General features: G+C 39.7%; 1 pseudogene; it reads right to left on the bottom strand.

The window, feature by feature from the left end:
- Positions 1-4,002: 4,002 nt before the first annotated feature.
- Positions 4,003-4,225, bottom strand: LOC111749993 (NADH dehydrogenase [ubiquinone] 1 subunit C1, mitochondrial-like; annotated as a pseudogene).
- Positions 4,226-18,427: the final 14,202 nt, after the last annotated feature.

Raw genomic sequence — 18,427 nt, 5'->3', positions numbered from 1 at the left:
CCAGAAGCAAATGTGAGGGAGTGTGGAGAATGAGACAGAGAAAGAAGAAAAGCCAGTATTAGGGTGCATTTTTTTCTTTTATTGTTGTAAACATATAGATAACACATTTGTCAATTCAACATTTTTCATGTGTACAATTCTGTGATACCAATTGCATCACTCAAGCTATACAACAATCACCTATATCTGTGTCCAAGTTTTCCATCATCAGGGTACATTTTTTGAGATGGATGCTGTAACTAATGGGGTTAGAGTCAATACAGGATCCCTGGGAAGCATACGGAAAATTCCTCTGGAATTGTTTTTCTGAAGGACAAGAGACTAAAGAACTTACACACTGGCTCCCATCTCCCAGTGACTGTGGATTGCTCCTGGGGAGTCTATGAAGAAGAACATGGTATAGGGGTTGGAGAAAGACTCATTACAACCTGAGATATGCAGATGACACAATCTTGTTTGCCAAAAGTAAAGACAACTTAAAGCATCTATTGATGAAAGTAAATGACTACAGCCTTCAGTATGGATTACACCTGAACATAAAGAAAAGGAAAGTTCCTATAACTTGACCAATAAACAATATCATGATAAATGGCGAAGAACTTGAAGTTGTCAAGGTTTTCATTCTTCTTGGATCAATGACCAATGCAGCAGGCAAGAAATCAAACGTAATGCATTGGGCAAGGCTGCTGCAAAAAACCTCTTTAAAGTGCTAAAACACAAAGATGTCACTTTGATGACTAAGGTGTGCCTGACCTACGCCATGGCATTTTTAATCACTTTATATGCATGTGAAAGCTGGACAATGAGTAAGGAAGACCAAAGAAGAATTGATGCGTTTGAATTGTAGTATTGGCAAAGAATATTGTATATACCACAAACTGCCAGAAGAACGAACAGATCTGTTTTGGAGTAAGTACAGCCAGAATGCCCTTAGAAGCAAGGATGGCAAGACTTTGTCTTGCTTATTGTTATTGTTAGGTGCTGTCGAGTCGGTTCCAACTCATAGCAACCCCATGCACAACAGAAACACTGCCATCCTCACAATTGTTGCTATGCTTGGCCCATTGTTGCAGCCACTGTGTCAGTCCATCTTGTTGAGGGTCTTCTTCCTCTTTTTCACTGACCCTCTACTTTATCAAGCATGATGTCCTTCTCCAGGGACTGATTTGCTCCTGACAACATGTTCAAATTATGTGAGATGTAGTCTTGCCATTCTTTCTTCTAAGGAGCATTTTTGTTGTACTTCCTCCAAGACAAGTTTGTTCTTTTGGCAGTCCATGGTGTATTCAATACTCTTTGCCAACACCACAGTTCAAAGGCATCATTTCTTCTTCTGTCTTCCTTATTCATTGTCCAGCTTTCACATGCATATGAAGCAGTTGAAAACACCACGGCTTGAGTCAGGTGTACCTTAGTCCTCAAGGTGACATCTTTGATTTTCAGCACTTTTAAGAGGTCTTTTACAGCAGATTTGCCCAATGCAACGCATCTTTTGATTTCTTGACTGCTGTTTCCATGGTGTTGATTGTGGATCCAAGTAAAAAGAAATCCCTGACAACCTCAAAATTTTCTCCATTTATTGTGATGTTGCTTATTGGTCCAGTTGTGAATATTTTTGTTTTCTTTATTTTGAGGTGTAATCCATACTGAAGGCTGTGGTCTTTGATCTTCATCAGTAAGTGCTTCAAGTCCTCTTCACTTTGAGCAAGCAAAGGTGTGTCATCTGCATATAGCAGGCTGATAATAAGTCTTCCTCCAATACTGATGCCATATTCTTCTTCATATAGTCCAGCTTCTCAGATTATTTGCTCAGCATACAGATTGAACAGGTATGGTGAAATGATACAACCCTGATGCACACCTTTTCTGACTTTAAACCATGCAGTATCCCCTTGTTCTGTTTGAACGAGTGCCTCTTGATCCATGTACAGATTCCTCATGAGGATATATAATCAGGAGGGACCAATTACTGCAGAAAGACATCATGGCTGGTAAAGTAGAGGCTCAGTGAAAAAGAGAAAGACATTTAATGAGATGGACTGACACAGTGGCTGCAACTATGGGCTCAAACATGGCAACAATTGTGAGAATGGTGCAAGATTAGCAATGTTTTATTCTGTTATGCATAGGGTTACTATGCATCAGAGCCAGTTTGATGGCACCTAACAACAACAACAACCTGGGGGCTTTACCTTCCTGTGCTGCAAGACTGAACAGTTTCTCTCTGATGGGGAAAGGCTTAAGGCCACGTAGAAAGCACTTGGCTTATTTTTGTGGTAAAATGCTGAGATGAGCTCACATGGAACTGTCCATTTCATCTATGACCAAAGTCACAGGTGTGGGACATCAAAAGTGTCTGCTCTAATAAGAACGTCAGATGGAAGCTGGGTCATTGGTTGTAACGTTGTGCCGCTATATAAGTCTTGGGTGCCTAGATTGTCTGTTTCTGGACTTTTTGTTCAATGAGACAATTGTTGTTGTTATCCACCATTGAGTCAGTCCCATGCTTGCTGGCCCCATGCCCAATGGTCCTGCTCCAACCCCATGATTGATTGTGGATTGGACCTTTGTGATCCATGTGGTTTCAACTGGCTGACTTTTAGAAGCAGATCATCAGGCCCTTCTTCCTTGTTCATCTCAGTCTGAAAGCTCCACCGAAATGTGTTTAGCATCATAACAATGCACAATCCACCACTGATAGATGGGTAGTGAGAGGTGCACTGGCCAGGAATTAAACAGAGTCTCCTGCATGGAAAGCCAGAATTCTACCACTGAACCACCAAAGACTTCTGTATCCCCTAGAATCAAACCAACCAGTTGCCATTGAGTTGACTCTGACTAAACTGGGGTTTTCAGCAGCTGATTTTTGGAAAGCAGATGGTCAGGCCTTCCTTCCGAGGCACCTCTGGGTGAACTAGAACTTCCAATGTTTTTGGTTAGCAGCCAAGTGCATTAACTGTTTGTACTACCCGAGGACCAAAGTGCCTATAGTGGTGACAAAATGACCAACAAAGTAGCTGTCCCTTTTTTCTAGAAAGAATACCATGTGACCTACTCTCCCATCAGCTATTGTACCCGATTTTGGGGATGGAGGTTAGATGGGAGGCACATAAATTGGAAAGGATGACTGTGGATTTTCCTGCTCCATGTTGGACCTGTCTTAGATTTCTACCATGGTGGTCAGAGTAAAAGAGTTGATGGTGCTTTCAGCTGTGTAAAGATGGCTCCATTTCCTCATTGTGATTGATAGTGGCAAGAAGATAGTGACCTGATTTCATGGAAAGACGAATATATGGAAACTGATTTTTTTTTTTTTTTTAATATGGAGAAGAGTTACCCAGTGATTCCTTGGCCATCTTTGTGCTCTTAGCTTTCTCACAGGGCAGCAGCGTCTTACCATTTGTTCTCGTTATTTCCCAGAATAGAAATAGAAATAAAAATTGATCAATAGATTTGTTTGATAAAAATAAACCCATAGTGTACAAACTATTTGTAACCTGCTTTTCCTGTTTGATATACGATATGAAAGGCATTTTTGTGTATGTATGTGTGTGTGTATCACCATTTTTGATGGTTATAAATTCCCATTTAAGCATGTCAACTGATGGATGTTTCATTTATTTCCCTTATTTCATTATAATCCTAATTGTTGTGACACAACATTCTTACACACATAATCTTTTTTTTTAGATTGAATTTACATTGAACTTTCTGTTTATTGATTAAATTTTTCATCTTGCACATTTAACACAATGTAACTTCCATATTGAACTACTTCTGACACTATAACTTAGAATAGATATTTTTTGGTAGTTATCACAATATGCATTATCTGAAGAATACAGAAGTATTTTTATTTTTTCACTTAATGATGCAGCACTCAAATGCTGACGATATATACACATAACTTTTTCTCTCTCATTTACAATGAAAAAAATTGGTGAATCCAGAGGAACTGCTGTAATCACTATATGCAGCATACTGTGTTGGCATTTCAATAGTTTATTCCAACCCATTTCTTCTCTTATACTGTAATCATCATCTTTACGTTGTTTGATGAGATACACCCGTAGGAAGGCTGTGGTGCCCAAAGTCAGTCCAACTTTAGCCAATTAGGCTTGGATTCGGTGGCTTTCAAATACAGAACTTTGAGATGAAAGGCCGCTTGGGAGATGGCCTGGGCCAGCAGCCGGGAGAAGGGGTGCAGCAACATGGATGGAGCCATCTTGCGGGCCAGGCTCTACTACATGTATCGTCTTTGTACACTTGATCAGTTATTTTCTTAGGAAAAAATCCTAGGTGTGGAATTGCTAGATTAAAAAATTTGCAAATTTAAAAATGTTTATTAATCGCCAAATGACCTTCGGAAAGCTTTTAACAATTTGTCTTCCTTCCAAAAGTGCCAGTTTCTCTGGTTTACAGTAGGTGTGTTCACCCTGATTAGGAAAATGGAATTTCACACTAAGTGTGTGTGTATTTAATTATTAGTAGGTAGTGTTTTTTTTTTTTTTTTTTTTTTTAGTGGTTAAGAGCTTGGCTGCTAACCAAAAGGTCTGCAGTTTGAATCCACCAGTGGCTCCTTGGAAACCCTATGGGGCAGTTCTACTATGTCCTACAACTTAGGTGTGAATTGGAATCAACTCAATGGTAATGGTTTTTTTTTTGTTTTTTTAAGCATCATTTCATATATTTAGTAACTTTTTGTCTTCTATTAGGTATTGACTATGTTTTTTTTTATCTTTCTATTTCCCTTCTCATCTTTCTGTAATTTTCTTGTTGATTTTTAAGAGTTCTTTATATACACTTGAAAGGACTTGTTAATGATTTATAGCTCATATATGTTGCAAAAAATTTAATCCTTTTAGCATATTTAAAAATACTTTTTAAATAGGGGTTTTACAATACAGAAATTATAAATTTTATATACATAAATCTATAAATCTTTATCTTTTCCTTAATGTTTCAAAACTTTATCTTAAAAAGCTTTCCATATTCCAAGATTATAAAATTCACTTGCATTTTCTTTTAGCACTTTTATACATTTAAATATTTATTTTCCTAGACTTAATTTTGGTGTAAGGTGTCAGGTAAGGATCTAGTTTTATTTTCCTGGGTATTCGTCAGTTGCTCTAAAGCAATGAAGATTTCAAATAGCTGATTTTCATAATTATGTACTAGTTTTTCTGGTCTTGATACTGTTTCTTGAAGAAGGAGATGGAAAAATACCATTGAGGGATAAGCCAGGGCTTTGAACCGATTTATTCCACTTCAAGCCCATACTGAGAATTTGCATTTCCACTCAAGATATACTGAATCAAAATCTGCATTTTGTAACATGATTCCCAGGTGATTCTTATGTATAATAAATGTGGTGAACCATTTACTAGCGGTTCTCAGAATTCGTCCCTAACCAGCAGCCTTAGCATCACCTGGAAACTTGTTGGAAATGCAAATTATCAGCAGGGGTTTAAGCCAGATAGCACTCTAGCTAAAGTGGTCAGGTTTTTGGAAGCTTTAGATGGTGCCCAAGTCCTGAAAGCTGTCACTTTATATTTTGCCAGACTGTTTTGACAAAATTCTACCAATCTGATCTTTTTGCTCCCATTCCAATCCTTCTCTTTTTTGGGGAAGAATTTCCTAACCTTTGTATAAGTGGTAAGTTTATGGACATCTTTCCTATTAGGCATTTGAACAAATCTCAAATTTTGTGACATCTTTACTCATTCATTCATGTCTTTTTCATCAGAGCGGAGAGCTGAAACAATGGGTAGCTTTGTTTTGCTCATCCAGGCTCATCTTACTGTGGACCTATCATTTTCTTTCCAGCTTCTGCCTCACCCAACTCCAATACCATCCGATTATTTTCAGAGCAAAAGCAATGTCTATTTTTGCTGCGGGCATCAACTAGATCTCCCATATATTTATGCCACTTAAATTTTTTTTTTTTTTTTTTTTTTTAGCTCTAAAAAGAGTGATGGGGAATGTATTATTTGCTGGAACCAGTGTAATCTTGCCACAGTGATCATCTCAGATTCAGTGTGGCCAGACCATGATTTATTTGCTTTCAAGAACTTTTTTCCTGATCACCTGGAAAATCCTTTCAAAATGGAAATAAGTCCTGTTTTCATTTGGCAAAAACGCCCATAGAGTCAAAGTCAATATTTCAGTGATACTTAACCTGAAAGTGATAGAAGAGTGAGCCAAAAGTATTTTTGGCTCATTAGCTAATTTTTTTTCTTGACTCGTGTTATCAAGGAAAAAAAAAAAAAAACCCTATTCTGTCAAGTCGATTCCGACTCATAGCGACCCTATAGGACAAAGTAGAATTGCCCCATAGAGTTTTCAAGGAGTGCCTGGTGCATTCGAACTGCTGACCTTATGGTTAGCAGCTGTAGCTCTTAACTACTGCACCACCAGGGTTCCTGGACCATGTTATTACCCCTCAATTTCCATAGGGCAATAAGGCTTTGTCTAAGTGATTAGGCCCATAATTTTCAAGTTTTCATGACTATTGCCAAAAACACAACCTTCAGAAAAGTTATAGTAAGCATTGCATCCTTTTTATCAGTAAAAAAGATATGCCAACTTGTCCCGATTCCACTGTAGCAATTTTGTAATGTATTAAACACAAAAGTAGCTTTAAAAATACACAGTATCCTTTTCCAGAGGTTTCAAACAATGGCATGAACAAGGGCATGTGCTTATATATCAAGGAGGACCCTGCTTTGTAATTAAAAAAAAAGAAAGTGGTTAGAGTAGCTTTAGTTCTTCTGCTCCTTGATTAAATCTTGATTAAAATCAGTGCTGCCGATTTAGAATGGGAAGCAGTCTTCTCCTTCCTTTCTCTGCTGTAGGTAACATCACTTGATTGCTTGAGACAGTTAAAGGTGCTTTGGTAGTAAAAGGACAGCAAGATTAATGGGCAGTCATTTCCATAGTAACAGCAAAGCAGTCTGGGAGACAGAGCCACACAGGAATTGGAGCTACACAGGCCAGAATTTTGGCTCCCATAGCAACAGCAGAGTGTGGGGTGGGGTCCGTGGGGGATGAATACGCTGCAAAACTTAGCAAAGGTCCATTTAGCGAAGACAATGTATAATCAGAGTTGTCAATCTACTTTAAAATTCAAAGTTAAATAAATCAAATTTGAGACCACAAGCTAATGCAAAACATTTAAAATATACTGTATATCCACTGAAAATTTCTGAAGCATAAGCACAAATAGTTTAAGAACTATCCAATTGTGACAACTTGTTAGTTTAAAAAAATCCAATTACCAAGATTTTTGTCCCAGAGTAGTTGCAGAAAATTACACAATTAGAGCAATTTTTCTCAGCTGCTCCACTACAGAAAACGAAAGTAATTATACAAAAATAGTGTAAAATACTTTCCGCAACTGCAAGTTAGATTTTTGCTTTCTTTAGAAGAAATTCTGTTTCTCTCTGTAGATAGCCATCTCAACTAAAAGTTAAAGAGAGGCAGCAGTAAAAAGAGAAAGCAATAGCTAAAAGAAGAATAAAAAACAGAGAAAAAGGTGAGTGAAATACTAAATGACTTGAGAGATGCTGTAAAGGAATTCAGAAAGCTCTAAGAACCCAGCGTTCCAATTACAACGAGTAAAAGAAGTTTGATACAAAACTGTACTCCTCCCCCCTTTTTTTTACCATGAGAATTAAAGTTTTTGAAGGTCTTCTCTGTCCTACAAGAAATTATAATGCATACAGGGTGCTGCAGCATCACTCTGTAATAGACATTCTTTTCTATCCAGGCCTTTTGGGTCAGATCTACCTAGCCAGTGAAGCAGAAGGTTGGAAATTACCTGAAGAATTGGGGGTAAGTTAATTACTAATCAAGTTCAACAACAAACAACAACGTGTTGCCATCGAGTCAGGGTACATTTGTATGTTCGTATCTGCTCTTTACTACCCATAACCCATTGCCGTCAAGTCGATTCCGAAAGAGCAGTTATTACCTGGAAGTATTTACTAGGATTTTACTGAGTGTGCACTAGGAATTTGGAAAACATTAGTGATTCAACATAATTCCTGCCCTGGGTGGTCTATTTTCTGACTGTACTTTGTGCCCAGTAGAATTTGGATGTTGCGTATTGAGGACCTGGCGTCAAAGTCTTAGAGACATTGAAAATGAAGGTTAACTATAAGCAACATGTATGGGATTGCCTGCTGGGCATTAGTACCCATAATGTGGGAACTATCTTTCCCTACCATCCACACAGTTAGCATTATCATGCTGTGGCCCTGATTCCCTGTCTATAGTTGATTGACCTAAGAATGGGCACCTAAGTTGGGTTTGGTTAGTTGGGATCATCACCCAGGATTTTGGGATTTGGGACTCAGAAATCTGAATCAGTATCTCACTAGTGACTAAAGCTATAAGATGTAAAATTCTGGAGTTGCTACTGATCACGTTAAAACCTCAAGAGAAAAGAGTAAAGGCACTAGAGAAAAGTAAAGAGGTGGAGACTTCATTTAGATGGTGTACTATCTCCAGTCTAGTTGTTTCTGAAGTCCAGCAGAATCTCCATTTCTTATGGTTTGATTGTTCCATGAAATGCTCCAGTGTTCTCCCAAAACAACCTCCCACCTTTTTCTGCTCAAGCTAGGTCAAGCTAGGTTGCTACCCCTTACAACTCAGAGTCCTAGCTAATGTAGCAGTCATGCTCCAAATCCTCTAAAAAAGCATGATAAAAGGAAGAAAATAGAACAACTACTTAGAAAACACATTGTGGGAGATAAAGCAAGGAAACAAAAAGCAATTGTAAAGCTTTGCTTCCTTTGCAATTCAAAGATACGTTAGGAAAGAAAGAAAGGAGGCTCAGAAGCCATTACAACCAAGAAATCATCTGAAGGAACAAGTCTACCTGGAGTGAAAATGTAATAAAAATCAGATGGTCACATCTTTTCTAACTACCTGCAGAGAGTGACAGGAAATTGAGCTGAAGTCCTAGTTAGGCTCTTTGCTTCATGTTGCCTTTTGTACGATGTGCTAGGTAGGCTTTTTGTGTTTGCAGGAAACGTTTACACTAAAGTGACTTATCCAATTTCTAGATAATAGGATTTCTTAAAAGAGAGGACAGACAATATAGGGGTTGATATAACTCAAGACAATTCCTCTGGACTGAAGGACATGAGTTTCTTGATTGAATGGGCTCATTGAGAGCCCAGGGCAATAGATGAAAACAGATCCTCACTGAGGCATGTCACTGGGAAGTTCAGAACACTGAGGACAAAGAGAGGATCTTAAACATCTCCAGAGATGATGAAAATAAACTGCAACCCTGGAAGCTAGAAGACGGTGGAGCAATCCCTTCAGAGTCATTTCCAATCCAGAATTCTATATCCAGCCCGATTACTCATTACATAGAAGTGTGAATAAAGATATTTCAGACATGCAAGATCAAAATGTATTTCTTACACATACTTTCTAGGAAAATTACTGAAAAGGGTGTTCCACTAAAAGAGGGAGAGTATTATAAATCAGGAAAGAAGAATACATGGTAATAAGGAATAAGAGATTTAACACAGTCTAGTAAATTTTTTTTTTTTTCTTAGTGGCAAAGACATCTGTAGGATTATGGGGGATTCCAGGATGAAAACTGTGCATCAGGTTTATAGGGCCACTAGTCCATATTGAAGTAGGTTCAAAAATTTATTACCCTGGTTCTATGCCCATAGCCATCCTTCCTCCAGAGTGAATATATATCTATACACACACACACACATACACACACATATATATGAAAATCGATGGAAATGTGTTGGTTATCTATTACTGTGTAACAAATTTAACACAAACTTAATGCCTTAAAACAACATTTATTTATCATCTCAGTTTCTGTGGGTCAGAAGTCCAGGCACAGCTTAGCGGGGTCCTCTGCTCAGGGCCTCAAAAGGCTGCAGTCAAGGTGTTATCCAGAGCTTTGATTCTCTTCCAAACTCATGCAGTTGTTAGCAGATTTGAGTTCCCTGTGGTTATAGGACTGAGGTCTCCATTTTCTTGCTGTCGTACATGGCCACTCTAGCTCCTAGAAGCCACCTGCAGTTCTTACTACATGGCCCTCTCAAGGCCCTTTTACGACTTAGCAGCTTACTTCTTTAAGACCTGTAGTAGAATCTCCCTCTCAGTCTTCCTAAGATGGAGTCTTATACAATGTAACCTAACCAAGGGAGTGGCTATCCTATCACTTTTGCCATATTCTATTGTGCAGAAACAAGTCACAGGTTCTGCCCACACTCAAGAGGAGGGGATTATACAAGGGTGTGACTCTTTGGGAGTCACTGTAGAGTGTGTCTACAACAAGAATGACTAATTTAATTGATGAGATACACAGTGTTGGTGGTACATGACTGAGATTGAGTGATAAGGCAATAAAGAAGTATACTCTAACATGAATGGTTATATGGATGTCTGATGTTCTTCTTTTAATCAAGACATTGGCAAGAGTCTTCAGATGACTCTAATGCAGAAAAAAACAACAATCTGTCCAAATACAAAGAATTATGTCTGTAAGAATCACCATTTCACTAGGTGTAGCAGATTATGGCTATACCACACCTTATCTATCCATTCTACTGTTGATAAATGTTTAATTTGCTTCTATATTTTGGTTTTTTGAATATTGCTACTAAAAACCCTTCTGTGCATGTGTTATGGTGCACCTATATATTTTCTTAGTCTGATAATAAGGTATCTACAACAAACCTATAGCGAACATAATATTTAATGGTAAAATATTAGAAGCTGTTCTCTGAGATATGGAATGAGATGAGGATAGTATTATCACTTCTTTTCAACATTTTACTAGAAAGCCTAACCAGTGCAAATGTCTGGAAAAAGATGTGAAATGTATAAGGATTAGAGAGGAAAAATAAAACTGCCATTATTTGCAGATTATATAATGTGTATGTAGAAAAAAAAAGTACAGGTAAACTATTACAATTAATGAAATTTACCATGGTCGTTATGAATTAAATTGTATCACCCAAAAAGATATGTTGAAGTTCTAAACTCCCTACCTGTGAAAGTGACCCTGCTTGGAAATAGGGTCTTTGAAGATATTATCATTTAGATTAACCTGAGATCATACTGGAGTAGAACCCGTTGCCACTGAGCCTGTTCCAACTCATAGCGACCCTACAGGACAGAGTAGAACTGCCCCTTCCTGGAGTAGGGTGGGTCCTAATCAGATGTGAGTGGTATCCTTATAAAAAAGGAGAAGAGACACAGACACAGAGGGAAGACGTCCATGTGAGGACGGAGGCAGAGATTGGGGTGTTGCAACTGTAAACGAAGGAACGCCAAGGATTGCTGGGAGCCACCAGGAGGAGCTAGGAGAGAGGCATGGACCAGATTCTTCCTCAAAGCCCCTAGAAGGAATCAACACAGCTGACACCGTGATCTCAGACTTCTATCCTCCAAACTGCGACAACAATAAATTTCTGTTCTTACAGGTCTCCTGGTTTGGGGTACTTTGTTACAGTTGCCCTAGGAAACCAACATCCAAAGAAAAAAAAAACCAAACCCAATGCCGTCGAGTCGATTCTGACTCATAGCGACCCTGTATAAAGGACAATATATATGTCAGTAGTATTTCTTTGTGCTGGGGACAAAAAATTAAAAATTGTATATAAAAATTAATTGTATAATTTATAATAACATGAAATATCAAATGCATAGAAATGAATCTGATGGAAAATATATATGACTGTTACATACACATACACACACACATAAAACTAAAAAAAAAAATACTTAGATAAATTAAATAAGACCTAAATAAATTGGGAGCTATACCATGTTTGTAAGTTTGAAGATTCTATATTGTTAATGTGTAGAGCTACGGGAACTTTCATATACTGCTGATGAGAGTATTAACTGGTACAACCACTTCGGAAACCTGTTGGGCAGTGTCTTAGTTCCTTAGTGCTGCTGAAACAAAAATACCACAAATGGGTGTCCTTAAAGAGCAGAAATTTATTTTCTCCCAATTCTGGAAACTAAAAATCCGAATCAGAGTCTTGACCATGTTGATTTCTTCCTTGTAGGTATTCCCAGGCCTTGGTTCCTTGGCTTGCAGATGATCCTCACGTGGTATCTATTCCCCTGACAATCCCCCCCACCCCCACCACCCTGTGTGTACATACCTCTGGGTCTAATCTGCTCTTTTTATAATAATTTAGAAGTGATTAGATTTAGAATCTGCTTACCCTGGTGGCGTATGTAGTGGTTAAGAGCTACAGCTGCTAACCAAGAAGTCGGCAGTTGGAGTCTGCCAGACACTCCCTGGGAACCATATGGGGACGTTCTTCTCTGTCCTATAGGGTTGCTATGAGTGGGAATTGACTCTACGGCAACCGGTTTGGTTTATTTTTTGGTCACTTGGGTGTGGTCTAATTACCATAACAAGGAAGAGCCTATTTCCAAACAGGGTTATAACCACAGATATGGCTATTAGTATTCCAACAAATATTTTGGAAGGATGCAGTTTAATCCTTAACCAAAAAAAAAAACCAAACCAAACCCAGTGGAGTTGAGTCGATTCCGACTCATAGTGACCCTATAGGACAGAGTAGAACTGCCCCATAGAGTTTCCAAGGAGTGCCTGGCAGATTCGAACTGCCGACCCTTTGGTTAGCAGCCGTAGCCTTAACCACTATCCCACCAGGGTTTCCTAATGCTTGACAGACAGTATTTAATAAAGCTGAATGTATATACAACCAATGACCCAGAAATTTCATGCATAGGAGTAAATTCAACAGAAATGCACACATATGGGCACCAAAGTATTTTGAATTGCATTGAACATATTGAGGATTGGTTTTTTATCCAGGAAATGGATAATCCATAGATCTAATAACAGTCTTTGACTATTTGAGAGTTGACCATAATCTGTTACACAAATACTCTTCTCAGGAATAGATTGACTTTTCAGCTACAAAGTACAACTTCCACTGAAATCACAGTTTTGGATTAGAGGATGGGAGTGCTAATATGTATCTGGGTTAGTTTGTACCTAAAGTTTATTTTACTGTAGGTCTAACCTCTGGAACCTGACTCACAAACGGCATCAAAAGACAGATGTAAAGATTTAGATTTATCAGAGAAAATGAATTTTGATGTAAAGGAAGGCTTTCTCGTTTGGGTGGAGGCTCTGGCACTGTTACTAAATGACCATGTGACTTTAGGTCAAATGCAAGAAGAAATCACCAAGGGTTTGAGGATTCTGGCCAAATAAATTGAAGTTTTCTGATTGATTTTTAATGATTTGATTTGAGACCAGCTCAATTAACAACTATAAAGATAAAAGGTAAAAAAAATACTGGACTATAGAAAGGCGCTGTTACTTACAGATGAGGTTTCCTTGGAGATTAAGAATCCTTCACTGGCTGTTTGAACAAGGTTGGTAGCAACAACTTAAAAGGGATAAAGGAATTAATGCCATTTTACCCAGCATGCTTACTCTTCTCTTGATTTCCCTTAATGAATATTTGTGCAGTTACTTTTTGCTTCTTCCAGGGTATATTCCTAGTCTACAATTTTATGTTTGGCTTCCCCTTCTCATTCAATGATATTTTACCTTGCTTTGAGTATTTGACTGGGACACGAGGGGCAGGTTTTACCCACTGTATTTCGTGTGCATTCTCTTTCTTCCTCCGCCCCTTCTCTGGCTTCTTGATCCTGTTATCTCCGTGCTTTCATTCATTTTTTTCCCACAGAAACCTATGTGTGGGAAAACATTTGACAAATTTACTCACTGAAGGGCAACATTTGCTTTTGATGAGGTTTTATGCATATGCATCACGTAAATTGCATCTAGCTACTAAGAAAAAAGATGTACCTAAGGTGGTTTCACACTTTCTGCGTGGTGCAAACAATTAATACTACTAACCAAAAGGTTGGAAGTTCGAGTCCACTGAGGAGCCTTGGAAGAAAGATCTGGCAGTCTGCTTCCAAAAGATCACAGCACAATTTTACTCTGATACACATGGGATGGCCATGAGTCAGGGTCAATTTGGTGGCAACTGCTTTTTTAAAGGTGGTTTCATTATACAAGAGTTTATTTTTCTCATATAATGACAGGCCTGGAAGCCAGAAGTTGATGGCTTTGGTACAGCAGCTCAAAGTCTCTGTGATTATCTTGCCTTTCCCTTATGGTCCTAAAATGACTGCTCCTGTTCCTGCCATTGTGTCCATGTTCCATGTAAGAAAAAGCAGGAAGTGTGGAAGGAAAAAAGGTCAGTTAAATCAGCCTACTTTTAAAGAGCTTTTCCAAAAGCCCAACCTAATGACTCCTGCTACATCTCGTGGGTCAGAACTGTGTCACATGACTACCTGTGGCTGCACAGGAGGCTGGGAAATGAGTCTTTTATCTGGGCACATTGCCATTCAGAAGAAAACCGAGGTCCCTTCCACAGTGTATTATCTTGTTTGCTTTTTAAGCTGGAGCTCAAGTTTGAAATCAAGTGAATGAATCTCTAACTATAGAATTTCAGACATTGGTCAGGGTGTAGGAGGCGTTTTGTCATGAGGGATAAATGCCTCCTGGGATCTCTAAATTATCATCATGTCGCCAATAGCCTACTCTATTTCTTCTTAAGGCAGGCCTCTATTAAGGTATAATTAAGAACCAGTGTGTGACCTGAAATCTTTTGTTCATTGAATGGATGCTTCTGCTACTTGACTTCTGGGGCTGGGAGATGCCTAGAGGAGACAGAGGAAAGAGTGTTGGGGGAAGGGAAAGGGTGGCTGTTTGTGGCTCAGCTGGGCTGCTCTCAGCAAAGGTAGATTCAAAGACATCAGGGGAAAACAAAATCTCAGTATAGAAAGAATCATTAAACTTGTCTAGACAGATATCAATATATTTCCTATAAAATGTGCCTTTCCAGAAAACTAAGGTTGTGCCATTGTAATGGTTCCAAAAGATACAGAGAACATGCTGTCCTCTCCAGGTCCTTCCCCAGGGACTCTCTCCTATCTCCACAGGTGGGCTGTGGCTGCCACGTGACACAGTCTAGGTGGGCTGGAATTCCATAACGTTGGGCATCTACAGCTCCACAGAGTGCTTCTCCAGGGCTAAATGCATGTCTGTCTCATCACGTGGGATGTTGCCATCTCTGCCACCTGCACACCACTGGAGCTGGAAGTCTATGAAAATGGATTACACTGCTATTCTTCAAGGCTGGAGATTTTTATTCTACTTGCAAATTGAGGGGAAAAAAAAAAAAGCTCCCTATGTGTTATGCTCAACTATAGAAAGTCCCACATCAAGGCTTCTTGAGTCTTCCAAAATTACAGGGCTGAAGGTGACACTGCTTTAAACTTATGCACATATCTGCTTTCTGCAAGTATCTACCTGGGCCTCCAGATGGGTGAGGTCTAGACAAGTTCCTGTAAATCAGCCACTGGACTTTTCTTGGAAGGACCATTCACCATCTACAATCAGGGTCTGTTGCTGAGTCTAACTTTTCTTCTCTGTGGCAAATTCTCTCAGGAGGTCCCTTTTTTCATGGTCTCCATGTCTATATAAGTCCAAACTGCACTGGTGGACTGAGGTAGAGTCTTTTTTTCAGTGGAGCCTGGTCAGCAACTGTGTAAATCAGAACATGTATATGAATACACCTATTATATTTAAAAGTTTTAAAAAATCACTCAAAGGCTAAAAGTAGATAATCTTCAACGGGATTTAACCTCTGCCTTATCAATTTCTGGACACAAATCATGTACCATTAGCATGACCGGGCCTTGGAAAGAAATAATCCACTTTGGTTACTCCTAGTGGGTTAGTGTTGGTGAAACCAGTTGCCATCATGTTGATTCTAACTCACAGAGACCTCATCTGTTTCAGAACAGAACTGCACTCCAGAGAGTTTTCAATGGCTGTAATCTCTCGGAAGTAAATCCCTAGGGCTTTCATCCGAGGTGCCTCTGGGTAGATTCAAACTGCCAGCTTTTTGGTTAGTAGCTGAGCACTGAACTGTGCCACACAGAGTCTCCTTGAGTGTTGATACCCAAATCCACTGCCGTAGAGTCGATTGTGACTCCTAGTAACCCCGTAGGGTTTCCAAGGCTGTAAATCTCTATAGGAATAGAGCACCACAGCTTTCTCCCACAGAGCTGCTGGTGGTTTTGAACTGCCAACCTTTAATGCTGCATCACCAGGGCACCTTTGAGTGTTGATCCAAACAAATAAACGAAAAAACCCATTGCTGTCCAGTCAATTTTGATTCATCTGGAACACCAAACCTATTGCCGTCAGGTTGCTTCAGACTCATTGCGACCCTGTAGGACAGAATAGAACTGTCCCATAGGGTTTCCGAGGAGCGCCTGGTGGATTCAAACTGCAGACCTTTTGGTTAGCAGCTGTAGCTCTTAACTGCTGTGTCACCAGGATTTCCTTCTGACTCATAGTGGTAGATAAATCCAGTTAGAGTAACACCTGTTCCACGCTAATGATTTGGAATAATTTGAGAAATAAAGAAATAGGAGTGGTGTACTGAGAATCAAAATGTTACCTCTCTGACTGATGGAAATCAAAGTGAAGGATGTGGCTTTATGTCTATCGCTGTTGGTGTTAGGTGCTATCGAGTTGATTCCGACTCATAGTGACCCTATGCACAACAGAACGAAACACTGCCCAGTTGTGCACCATCCTCACAATTGTTGCTATGCTTAAGCCCATTGTTGCAGCTATTGTGTCAATCCATCTCGTTGAGGGTCTTCCTCTTCTTCTCTGACCCTCTACTTTACCAAGCATGATTCCCTTCTCAAGGACTGGTCCCTTCTGATACCTTACCAATTAATGGATGTTTGCAGCTGTTTCTTCTCATTTTGAGTCTATTAGACAAGACAAATTATGGACTCACACAGCAGTCATGACAGTGCTGGGCAGGAGAGGACAGGAGGAAAAATGACATTGCTGACCTAAGCATGCCTGGTTTTCCCTCCAAATGTGTCAATGAGATAAATCAGTCTAGCTCCCTAGACATGGTGTGAGTAAAGTGCTAAGAACAGCCAACTATGTGTTTAAGAAAACCTCTCTCATAGAACCTGGGAGTGGAGAATGGCTTTTCCTTCTAACACTGAATTGCCAGTTTAAAGCTGGTGGGAGGGTGTTAGGTCCTGGGTGGCACAAATAGTTTGTGATGAACTACTAATTGATAGATCAGTAGGTTGAACCCCCCAGCTGGACTGTGGAAGAGAGGCCTGGCCACCTCCTGCCATAAAGATTACAGCAAAGAAAACCCTGTGGAGCAGTTCTACTCTGTAACACACAGGGTCAACATGAGTCAGAATCAACTCAATGGCAATGAGTTTTCTGGGGGAGGGGGGTGGATGGGTGGGTATTATATCATCTCCTATAAAACTCACAGCCTAGAAAACCCTATGGGGCAGTACTACTCTATCAAATGAGGTCTCTATGACTCGATGACACCTGACAACAACAGCAACAATATTATACCATCTTGCTTCCAGTTGTATATTCACATGCCTGTTTTTTCTACATTATTGGCAGTTTCCTAGATTCAGCTCCCTCTTCAGGGCCCGAGTACTTCACTCTCATGTACCCTTCATAAACATAAAGTGCTCAGTTGTTGTAAGTGTGCCTTCGATGCTGGTAGACACCAATTTTCCCTCAAAATATTTTCTCCCTCTGTGGCTCTGGGGAGAAACCCCGCCATTCAGAATGGCCCTCCATCGTGGAGGATGTAGTAAGTGGATTAGCAAGGACCTGCAGGGTCCTAAGTAACTGCACTCCACTTCAAAGACCATTTGCCCACTGAGCCCTTGTTTCACTCCTGGCCTTGCATCTAAAGATTAAGCTCCCCTAGAATATTCTGAAGTAGCTACTGAAGAATCTTGTGAAGTCAAGACACAAAGAGTCATTCTGTTCTCAGAAATGCCTACATTTATACTACTGAGAGTCTCACACGTACATGTTATATCTCCTGCTCTCTATCCTGCTGGTTTCAATCTGGCGGGACTGCCACATATCTTTGTGCTCTGTACTGCACGTGTGCATATGGTGCACGCTAAATATAAATGCCGTTTGGCAGGAGCCTTTATTTCTCTTCCTTTGTTTCTGGAAACGCAGTGAAGAAAATGTGTAATGTGTGCCCTCTCCAAAATGAGAGAGACTTTCAGGAAGTGGAATTTTCTTGACAACAAGCCACACATTTTGCATATCATTTTGGCATGTGTCAGTAATGGCAGCAGTGACTATCCGCTGCTTTGTCTGGACAAATTGGGGCTGCTGAGCTGGTCTGTATCCTCTTTTCAACAGATATCAGGCAAATTCCTGCATTGCTGAGCCATTTGACTGAATTTCCAGGGGCTGATGTTCAGGTCCTGCTGGTCCCCCCCCCTCCATTCATGAACTAGGCAGGCTAGGTCAGTTATGCTGCAGTAA

The sequence above is a fragment of the Loxodonta africana genome, chromosome 2, assembly GCF_030014295.1.
Source record: "Loxodonta africana isolate mLoxAfr1 chromosome 2, mLoxAfr1.hap2, whole genome shotgun sequence".
NCBI lineage: Eukaryota > Metazoa > Chordata > Mammalia > Proboscidea > Elephantidae > Loxodonta > Loxodonta africana.
This window is presented reverse-complemented; position numbering and strand designations above follow the sequence as displayed.